At 42.6% G+C, this 11,642-nt stretch overlaps 1 pseudogene across 1 annotated transcript in view; it reads right to left on the bottom strand.

Moving 5' to 3' along the window:
* The window catches only part of LOC311115346 (uridine-cytidine kinase 1-like), a 35,426-nt pseudogene extending 27,884 nt beyond the window's left edge, over positions 1-7,542 (bottom strand). The window contains exon 1 of the transcript in view: positions 7,246-7,542. The product of the transcript in view is annotated as a uridine-cytidine kinase 1-like (transcript). The remainder of the gene's footprint in view (positions 1-7,245) is intronic.
* Positions 7,543-11,642: the final 4,100 nt, after the last annotated feature.

Here is an 11,642-nt window from a genome sequence, read left to right on the forward strand (position 1 = left end):
CTCGCTCACGGAGTTGTTCACCCCTCCGCTCCCCCCGCTCAAAGCCACATCAGGCCAGTCCGCTCATTATCGCTCAGCGCTCAACGCAGTTTGCATCGCGCTCCACTCAAATCGCCCCCGCTCACTCCAAAAAAGGAACGAAATCTGCATGTATTTCACTTTTAGCTTAAACCACAGCCTTACTTTATCTCCCCGAATTTGTTGCATACAGACTCATCTCGGATTATCCATTCTGTCTTGAAACGGGGATCTAACACTGACTCTAAAATGAGATGTTAATCAGTATAGTATATTCCATAGCGAATTGACACGTTGTTTGCCAATGTTTCTGCAAAAGCAGCGATGCCCATTGGAAGTGCAGCGTGAGTGTAATCGGTGAGCAGGGATTTGATTTATGTGACAGCAGGGAGGATCATCCCCAGGTTCCCCAGCTCCTTCTGCATTTTGTCTGTGAGGTCTGCTAGTGGTGTCAGCACACGGACAAGGTGCGTCAGCTGCGGTACTTGATTCAGGGTGATGTTAGCAACATTAAACTTGAGTTTGTTTTGCCATAACGGGTCTTTTTGGAACAACCGGATGAACGACTGAATCATCCGCAGCTGGCTGCTCCATCAAATGGCGCAGGCATTTGTGGGGCGGACACCTAATTGGTCGGTTTCCTCTGTGCTCTTGCGTACACTTTTCACCAGGTGCCCGACTTTCACTAACAGCCTATTAATGTTGTCGTGCTCGTTAACTGCGTTTTTGATCGCCAGCTGAAGCATGTGAATGGGGCATCTCAGATGTAAATTTGACAAAGTAAAGTACTGATTTATCATAGTTTCTTGGGGGGGGGTGTAGCCCGGTTGAGCTGCGCTGGCGAAGTGTTGCATCCCTTCGCGTTCTCCTTTACTCAGCGGTTCATAGTCCATGTAAATCCTTTTTTAAAATGCTACATCCAGCTCTCTTTTTCGCTCCCTTGTTATGGTTGGGCCTTTGCCTGCAGTGAATAAACTTTTGAATTCCTCAACGCTTTTCTCTTGTTGCTGCTGCTGCTCCTCGCTCTATAAAATACAAATTCTTGGACGACACAAATTAAATTAAACAGATGGATTCTGGGTCAGGCTTGAGCATGCTTCAGACTCTTGGTGTGAGCGAGCGAAATTGGAGCGGGACATAGGGCGACGCTCCGTCCTTTTAAAAATGCCGCTCTGAGCTCTGTTCAAAATCCGTCCGCTCACGCTCCACGCTCGCTCCCGCTCCACTCCGCTCATATGCTCTGCCCGATGCTGCAGCTGAATCAACTTTAGGAGACGGTCCTGGCGCCCTGACGCCTTCTTCACAACAATTTAACCTCTCTCCTTGAAGTTCTTGATGATCCGGTAATTGGTTGATTTAGGTGCAATCGTACTAGCAGCAATATCCTTGCCTGTGAAGCCCTTTTTGTGCAAAGCAATGATGACGGCACATGTTTACTTGCAGGTAACCATGGTTGACAGAGGAAGAACAATGATTTCAAGCACCACCCTCCTTTTAAAGCGTCCAGTCTGTTATTCTGACTCAATCAGCATGACAGAGTGATCTCCAGCCTTGTCCTTGTCAACACTCTCACCTGTGTTAACGAGACAATCACTGACATGATGTCAGCTGGTCCTTTTGTGGCAGGGCTGAGATGCAGGGGAAATGTTTTTTGGGGATTAAGTTCATTTTCATGCAAAGAGGGACTTTGCAATTAATTACAATTCATCTGATCACTCTTCATGACATTCTGGAGTATATGAAATTGCCATCATCAACACTGAGGCAGCAAACTTTGTGGACACCAATACTTGTGTCATTCTCAAAACTTTTGATCACGACTGTAGAAATAGCCTACATAAAGCCAACACATAAAAACATTGCAGCCTGCAGGTACTGTATACGCATGGCATGTCTGCAACGAACTTGAAACATTGTATCAACTATCAACTGGGTCGCCCAGAAACTTGCACTAGCAAACTTGAAACATTGTATAACATATTCTGGGCCCTCAGAGTTTAGAGTCAGTGAGTTCGGGACAGACACAGCTGCAGGCTATTTGTAAAAGGTGTATTTTATAACGTTTCCACTGGATCAGAGCATGACATTTTTCCCTTTCATGCTGAGTGGTTATCGAAAGGAAGAATGCTGGAAATATTGTTCAAATACTTTGAGGAACTTTTGTCATTCTCAATTGATTCTAAAAACAGACTTTGTTAACTTGATGTTTGAGGTGAAGAAAAATTACTTTGAGAAGCTCCACAGCTCATTAGTGGTGGTGAGTTAAGACAATCAGAAATACTGTCAAACATCCCCAAATGGGCACATTAATAGGCCTGCATTTGCGCGCAGGCCAGGTAGACTAGTCCTACTTCTATATGCGTAATCAGGTGCGCGTCCTTAATCAACATTGACAGGAGCGTTTCAAACAAAAGACGATTAATAAATTGACAAAACTGGTAAATGGAATGAAATAAACAAAAACTTGTTTCTCACAAGTGTAGCATAGGTTGTGGGTTCTGCAAAACACATGTCCACTCTGACAATGAGAACGGTAAATGGCTGTCATAATAATAATATATTGAATGCATAAACAGAAATGACCTTTAACCAAACAAACATTGCAGATTAGAAATTATGGGAATTAACGGTAGGCTAAATGTAGGCTACTATTGGTGATATATGAAATGGGGAATTGATAGACACAGCAAACAATCCACACAATTAAGTTATGAATCAATGAATACCCACGAAATGGTGGGAGAGAGCGCATTCTGGAGAGAGACGTGCCTTGTGCATCTGAGCCACAATCCCCATATTCTTGGACCATGGCATCCCCGCGGCCTCCTCAATGGATTAGTCCACTGAGACAGGCACAAATCAGACAGGTGTCTCATGTGCCATGAAAAAAATACAATATATTTGTAACTGCTTGTATGTTTTCAATGCAGACCCCTTTTGTCATACAGTATTCCAAATAAAGCACCCAGAATTTATGAAAGTTGCACAGTGTACCCGTAATCTTGTAATAAATCAAATCTAGTGAGACATAACTTGACATTTCTGCCATCCATTGTGACATTGTGGGAGGATAACCATCCTTCCAATTCATGGCAATGCATTTCTTAGCAGCTATAAATGCTAGGTTACACAGTTTCTTCTGATAACAGTCTCCAATATCAACATTTCCAAGCAAACAAAAACAGGGAGAAGGGAGAATCTGAAGACATGCTGAGATAAAAGATTTCAGCCAGCCTTCACAAGATCATAACATATGCAAATATGTCCCCTTTAGTGTTTTACACCTCCAGCATTTCTGAGTGCATGATATTCAGTTTCACTGGCATATAGTATGTTCTGTGGATGGTCTTAAACTGCAGTAATTTATGTTTGAGATTATATGAGCATGACTGGGCATTCAAAATACTTTATCTGTATCCATTCATGATCATCAATAGTGTCTCCCAGGTCTTCCTCACATCTTTGTATGACATGTTTTGTGTCATCAAGAAAAGTCTCTATCAACCCTTGATACAGTTTGGAAATCAACTTTAGAGGTTTGTCACACTGCCTTAAAATAGTTTCAATCTTCAATGCTTCTGGCTTGTCCAGTGTTTGCTGCACAGAGAATAAAGTGTTGTATCTGCAAAAGTTCACCTCAGCGTCATCACAGACTGGTCTTCCCTGGTTGCCTGACCCTGCTGAGACCCCTGTCACCATCTGATCCTGTTCAGATGACAAAGAATTACCTCTGTGTACATTTATACATTATATTATCCAAGAATAGAATCAATGGTTCAATAATTGAAATTAACATTATTCCCAGATCCGAGACTGTAGCCTACCCATCAACTCAAGATGTAACTTTGTATCCATTGACTGATTGTTATAATATACTGCAAAATTCACCTGAGCTCCGTAGACTGGTCTTCCCTGGCTGTCTGACCCTGCTGGGACACCTGTCACCATCTGATCCTGCTAAGCCATGATGAGCATAGTGTTGTGTACTGACTGTGCACCATGACAGTGTAGCCTGTAGAGCTGTTTATAGCGTGTCAGTGTGAAAAGTAGGGAATTAGCTAGGGAAACTGACAGATCAATAAGGTTACATTGCTATACTGACTAATAAAAACTCACATTGCGCTGTCAAAAAACTTCAGAATATTGATCTTCAATCATTTGGCCGCTAGTTTCATCATCTGATTCAGGTCTAGTGTGATTGAGGCAAAAATAATAGCTAAAGTCAGTGAGCTAACCAGCTAGCTAACATTAGCCAACTTTTGGCTAGCTCTAATGGTACCTCATCCCTATATTGTTATTTATTTTGCTCTTTTGCACCCCAGTATCTCTATTTGCACATAATCTCTTGCACATCTAGCATTCCAGTGTTAATACTAATTGTAATTATTTTGCACTATAGCCTATTTATTGCCTTACCTCCATAACTTGCTACATTTGCACACACTGTATATATATATTTTCTGTTGTATTTTTTGACTTTATGTTTTTTTACCCCATATGTAACTCTGTGTTGTTGTTTTTATCGCACTGCTATGCTTTATCTTGGCCAGGTCGCAGTTGTAAATGAGAACTTGTTCTCAACTGGCTTACCTGGTTAAATAAAGTTGAAATTAAAAAAATTAAAAATTAAAAATCAACTGACTGAAACTAGTCAAGTTAATTTACTTTAAAAATACTTTGTTTAAAATGTCTGTTAAGTCAAACAGCAGTTACCTTGCCAGCTGCATCAGTCAACTAAAGAGTAGCCAGTTTCTGCTCTGCATTTTGTTATTTTACAACTGGGAGAAAAAGTGCAACACACAGGAGACAGCAGCTGCAGACAGCAGCATTATGCTGATCCAACCTTTCAGAAGCTTTGCCTTAACACAGCCTGTTTGCATGCTCTGTGGTGTCCGCCAGCCCTAAATCCAGCCGTCTGAATCCGCTGAACAGCTTACCCGACATCTCTGAGGCATCTCATGGCCGCTTTTTGTATCACAGTGCAAAAATAAAACGGACAAAAATGCAATTTTAGAATGTGGGGGTGTTGTCCCCGTCCCCTGTCCCCAGTGAAAGTTGTGCCCCTGGTGTGGACTGTACGTTTTCGTGTGTGAACACACCCTTCTAGCACATTCACAGCCACAGTAGCCTGTGGTCATAACGTTTCAAGTCACCTCATGGGGATGTCATCGATTTAAAATGCAGGCCTGCCTGTGTTTTAGGGCCTGAAGTTGTGTAAGTCACTTACTAATGACTTTTCACTTTCATGCAGGCAGCGGGCAGCCAGGCCACAGAAGCCCAGCCTATAATTTGGCCTCTCTCATTTGCTGGGTGCTAATGATTAGGAGAAGACAGGCTGGAAGCAGAGTTGATCTATGGAGATGGAGACTGAGGTTCGCGGGTCACAAACCATAAACCCCAAGCAACCAGAGATCTCTCTCTCTCTCTCTCTCTCTCTCTCTCTCTCTCTCTCTCTCTCTCTCTCTCTCTCTCTCTCTCTCTCTCTCTCTCTCTCTCTCTCTCTCTCTCTCTCTCTCTCTCTCTCTCTCTCTCTCTCTCTCTCTCTCTCTCTCTCTCTCTCTCTCTCTCTCTCTCTCTCTCTCTCTCTCTCTCTCTCTCTCTCTCTTTCGTAGTACAGTTTTGGGGTCTGCAGGGGGGGGGGGGGGTGCAACACCAGTGTCCTTTCCCCATTTCACTCTTTCTCCCTCCGTCTCTGCTGCAAGCATGTTGGTGTGATCCCATGAACTTCGTGGGTGAAAAGAGAAGAGTGACTGAAATTTCAGAAGGAAAGTATTCTACCCCCGAGGTAAATTGGAGCTTGAAAAATGTTGTGCCATGTGTCTAGCTAGCTCAGCATTTCTGTCACACTATTTTCATATGAAATTTAAACTAGAAATCCAAATTGTTTGTGTTGCAGAGGTAGCTGGTGGGAGGAGCTATATGGCTGGAATGAAATAGTTGGAACGGAGCCAAAGATGTGGTTTCCATATGTTTGATGTGTTTGATACCGTTCCATTTATTCCATTACAGCCATTACAATGAGCCTGTCCACCTATAGCTCCTCCCACCAGCCTCCTCTGGTATGTTTGTGCTCTACATAAGATGAGTCATTGGATACATGGGTTCATGTTTGGTTGCCTAGCCACGCAAAGCCTTTGTAAGAGAGAGAGAGAGACAGAGAGAGAGTGAAAGAGTGAGACTGAGGGAGAGAAGGATTTCCTGATGAAAAGGAGAAAGCTGCTGTGATTTGTCTTGTGGTGAGAGGGGCAGGTTTAGCGACTGAAAGTGACCATAGGCTATGACCCAGATTGATCCAGAGATCTGAAGCCATGAGCCAACAATTCATCCCCTCTACAACTTTTGAAAACATTTTTCTTTCTCGTTCTCAATCTCTTTTTCATTTTCTGGTCTTCTCTTTTTTTGTAATGATACTAATTTAACTGACATGGAATGAAATTATATTTGTCTCAATCTAATCCATATCATATAAATATCCATGAAATTACACCAGACTTCCAACAAAATCTGATTAAAGCCATGAATAGCCAACATGCCCAGCCAGCAGTGAACCAGGAGTGAATTCATTACCTATTCAAGAGTGAATTCAATACTTATTAACTTTTATGAATGTGGATATAAGCATTTCAGAACAGGCCAGGTTTGTGAGACGTGCAGAGATGCTTTAAACATAGAAAGGTCAAGGGTCAACTGATGGATGACCCCCGTGCTTCCATTTACAGCACAGTGGGTGTCTCACTCTCTGTTTGTGTGTGTGTAAACGTATTCCTGTGTGTAAACTTACACCTTGGAGTGTAATTACGTTTCAACAGTGGCATTTTCACCAGAGGAAGGGAGACTTCACTGGGACTCAGAGTTGATTCGTAATACTCCTGGAGTTGTCGTCTTCTATTAGCACCAGCAATAAATCACACACGCACGTGTATGTGTACACACACACACTTATTCCATTTCATAAGCCGTATAGTGGCTTGAGTGCGTGTGCCAGTATGAAACATGACATTTGGGAAATGAATGGCTGCTGCATTTTGCCTTGAATCACAATGAATACCAGAACATTGAGTGAAAGGAATATGTTCGCCACAGCCCAAAGGAACCTTTTTGGAAGGGCCGTTTTTTTTGTTCTTCCCATTAATTGTGAGTTTCTACGGTGTGTGACTGCAGCGAGATGGACCGAGCGGACGGACACTCCAGATCATTTAAAAACCATTGACTCTTCAGCAGCCAGACCAAACCACAGGACTCCAGACCACAGGACTCCAGACCACAGGACTCCAGACCACAGGACTCCAGACCACAGGACTCCAGACCACAGGACTCCAGACCACAGGACTCCAGACCACAGGACTCCAGACCACAGGACTCCAGACCACAGGACTCCAGACCACAGGACTCCAGACCACAGGACTCTAGACCACAGGACTCTAGACCACAGGACTCCAGACCACAGGACTCCAGACCACAGGACTCCAGACCACAGGACTCCAGACCACAGGACTCCAGACCACAGGACTCCAGACCACAGGACTCCAGAACACAGAACTCCAGAGATGGGTAAAGCACACTTACCTGGAGCCAGTATGACCAGTGCTGAACCTAGGATGACAAAGTACCGTATCTCCCCAAATCCCCATCACACACACAGACACGCACGCTCACATATACACACACACACACAGACACACAGACACACAGACACACACACATGCAGCCCTTTTACTTTAAGCTATGATACACACATAAAGTACCTTCAGAAAGTATTCATACCCATTGACTTATTTAACATTGTGTTGTGTTACAGCCTGAATTCAAAATGGATTAAATAGATTATTTTTCTCACCCAACGCACACAATACCCCATAATGACAAAGTGAAAACATGTTTTTAGAAATGTTTGCAAATGTCTTGTCCCCAGCCCTTAACGAATACAAGCATACCCATAACACGATGCAGCCACCGCTATGCTTATGGAGAGTGGTACTCAGTAATGTGTTGTATTGGATTTGCCCCAAACATAACACTTTGTATTCAGGACAAAAAGTGAATTGCTTTGTCACATTTTTTGCAATATTACTTGAGTGCCTTGTTGCAAACAGGATGTTTCAGAATATTTTTACTCTGTATAGGCTTCCTTCTTTTCACTCTGTCAATTAGGTTAGTATTGTGGAGTAACTACAATGTTGTTGATCCATCCTCAGTTTTCTCCTATCACAGCCATTGAACTCAGTACCTGTTTAAAGTCACCATTAATTGGCCTCATGGTGAAATCCTGAGCGGTTTCCTTCCTCTCCGTCAACTGAGTTAGGAAGGACGCCTGTATCTTTGTATTGACTGGGTGTATTGATACACCATCTAAAGTGTAATTAATAGCTTCACCATACTCAAAGGGATATTCAATCTGCTTTTTTTTTTAACCTGTCTACCAATAGGCACCCTTCTTTGCGAGGCATTGGAAAACCTCCCTGGTCTTTTTGGTTGAATCTGTGTTTGAAATTCACTGCTCGACTGAGGGACCTTATAGATAATTGTATGTTTGGGGTACAGAGATGAGGAAGTCACTCAAGACATTGCAGCTTTTCATTTTTAATTAATTTGTAAAAATTTTGAAAAACATAATTCCACTTTGACATTATGGGCTATTGTGTGTAGGCCAGTGACAATAAATCTCAATTTAATCCATTTCAAATTCAGTCTGTAACACAACAAAATGTGGAAAATACTTTCTGAAGGCACTGTATGTACTTTGTACTTTAACAATGTGCAAATAGTTAAAGTACAAATGGGAAAATAAATAAACATAAATATGGGTTGTATTTACAGTGGTGTTTGTTCTTCACTGGTTGCCCTTTTCTTGTGGCAACAGGTCACACATCTTGCTGCTGTGATGGCACACTGTGGTATTTCACCCAGTAGATAAGGGAGTTTATCAAAGTTGGGTTTGTTTTCGAATTCTTTGTGGATCTCTGTAATTTGAGGGAGATGTGTGTCTCTATGGTCATTCTCTCTCTCTCTCTCTCTCTCTCTCTCTCTCTCTCTCTCTCTCTCTCTCTCTCTCTCTCTCTCTCTCTCTCTCTCTCTCTCTCTCTCTCTCTCTCTCTCTCTCTCTCTCTCTTTCAAGAGAGTATCGGTAAAGTCACAATTGCTTTACGAAAAAACCAAACTCTTCTCTTCACTTCCTCTCCCTCTCCTTTTCTTTCTTACTGTCTTTCTGTTCCTGCCATGACTCCTAGTTGACCCCTGACATGGCTCTGGTTAGCCTTGTGCCCTCCAACCAGATCCTCCCAGCCCTGACCATGGTGGAGCCAGGAATCTGTGATCCTCATTGGTTAGAACGCAAATGGAAGTTCAGTGGGGGTTAGAACATTGGACTCCAAATGTGTGGTCTTGGGCTTTGTAATTCTATAGCACAGCAAATATAGGCCTGAAAGTTATCAATCATCTTTGCACTCATCGAAGGAAACGGGTATTGCTAACAGCTTGTTTCACTTGGCTATTGCATTATTTTCTTGGTAACAGATGTAGGTTTTAGTATGATGCCATCCTATTAACTGCTTCAGCTGACAGTCAACTCCATCACCATTACATCTCTTTCCTCCCCTCAGTACTATTAAAAGTAATGTTGGACATAGTCCGGTTACTGTCCGTTGTCCAGGAGGACAGAGAGCGGAGGCTGTGTAGTGGTGTGTAGTGGATAGTGGAGATCTTATGGGAAATCATGTTTTAGAGCCTAGCCAAATAGACAGCGTTAGAAACAAACAGGCTGTTTACGACAGGCGGCTGCCAAGGGAGAGGTCTTTATTAATGTTTCTGTTGCATCATGGATGGTCAGGAGAATATCTAGCCTTGCTCGGTGGACACATTTCCTCAGAGCATGATGCTGGCACATTTGAGTTATGGGGTGAAGCGTTATGGCCGAGTAGAAGGGGTAGGAAGGTGTTGGGACTGACTGTTCCATTTTACTGTCCAGGAGAGGATGGTGCATCCCATATCCCATTTTCTTTAGGACCCTGTAGGGCTGGGCCTTGGACAAGCATTCTATGAGAATGACTTGTTAAAACATTCCTTTTTAATGTTAATTCAAGCAAAGGGACAAAGAGATTATGGGATACAGTACTGTATGAATAGTTTTCCATGAATTCCATCATAGAAATAGAACAAAACCCAACTATAACACAAGGTTATGACTGAAATGCCCTCTCAAAGTGGTAGAGAAAAATAGTTCTAGAAAATGATTGACTGTTAACTGAGAGCTTTGGATAAGTATATATAGGCCTACTTTATTGATATTGGCCACTACACTTCAGACTGTCAGACCAAAATGTTTGGCTTCTTATTTGATAAATCGTTTTTTCTTAAATGTTTCCCTCTGAAAATACACTCAGGTGTTATTGTATGGGAAAATCAAAAGCGAATAGCTACTTGAGACATTTTGTTGTAAAGTTCTCAAATGGCTTAACAGAAATGTCACAATAATATGGATGGAGGTCTAGTGATTGTATTGTTTGTTTCCTTATGAAAACACACAGAGCGTACCCTGTTCCTCTGGCACAGTGATGTAATCGTGTGGTGGTCTAAAACAAGTGTATCATGCCTCACTATGTTGGTTTGAATGTGAGGTTTAGCAAAAAATTCACTGTTCCGAAGTCATTTTCCCAAACATTTGGTTGTTTTACGTTACCCTACAGTTTAATACAAACCCAAATCAAATAGCTACAGGTAGCCTACTACTGAATAAAGACCTGGATAAGTAACAGGCACTACCATAATGTTTGCTGAAGGAAGAGAAAGAGAAACCTAAGTAAGCTCTATGTTGCTCCCTTATTTCAAAGCCTGAAGCAGCCAGCCATAGTTGTAAAGGTCACTTGGGTTCAGGAGATTACAGTAGAAATCAATCTATTTCTCAGAGATTACTCCATTATGACCATCATCTGAAAACAACAAGGGTCCAGCGGGCCCCTACAGATCAGGTTAGATTAGAGTGACCAGTGTGGCCCTACAGATCAGGTAAGACTAGAGACGACCGGCTGGTCTGTCTCAGTGGGCTTGGTAGTGGAACCAGCCAAGGGACAACAAGGGGATTTAGCCTGTGTCCCAAATGGCACACTATTCCCTATATAGTGCACTACTTTTGACGAGAGCCCTATGCCCTGGTCAAACGTAATGCACTGTGTAGGGAATAGGGTGCCATTTGAGACAAAGGCTATTTAGAATTGAGCTCTTACTCCTGAGGGGACAAAACATCCAACCTCCTATGCCTCATGGACTACTGTAGCCACAGGGGTGAATCGAATTAAAGCAATCGGTAATTTGATGCATGGCTTGAGTTCCCACTGTGTTTTGTGATGCTTGAAGGAATTGGACCTGTTTTGTCGTTTCTGAATAAAGGAAAGAGTTAATTACTTGCTTGTGTAATTCACTTGAGTCACTTGCTTTGGCAGTATATGTTTCCCATGCCAATAAAACCCCTTTGAATTTAGAGAGAGAGAGAGAGAGAGAGAAAACGGGACCAAGCTCAGTGTGGGTGGGCTACGGGCCTCCATAGCTCCATAGGCTAGGTGACTGAAGAAAGCTAATCTGATTTAGCTCAACACTAAGCCACTAACAGGATCAGTTCACCTGTTAAAGCA

The sequence above is a fragment of the Coregonus lavaretus genome (genome assembly GCF_964263955.1).
Source record: "Coregonus lavaretus genome assembly, contig: HAP1_SCAFFOLD_4692, whole genome shotgun sequence".
Classification (NCBI taxonomy): domain Eukaryota; kingdom Metazoa; phylum Chordata; class Actinopteri; order Salmoniformes; family Salmonidae; genus Coregonus; species Coregonus lavaretus.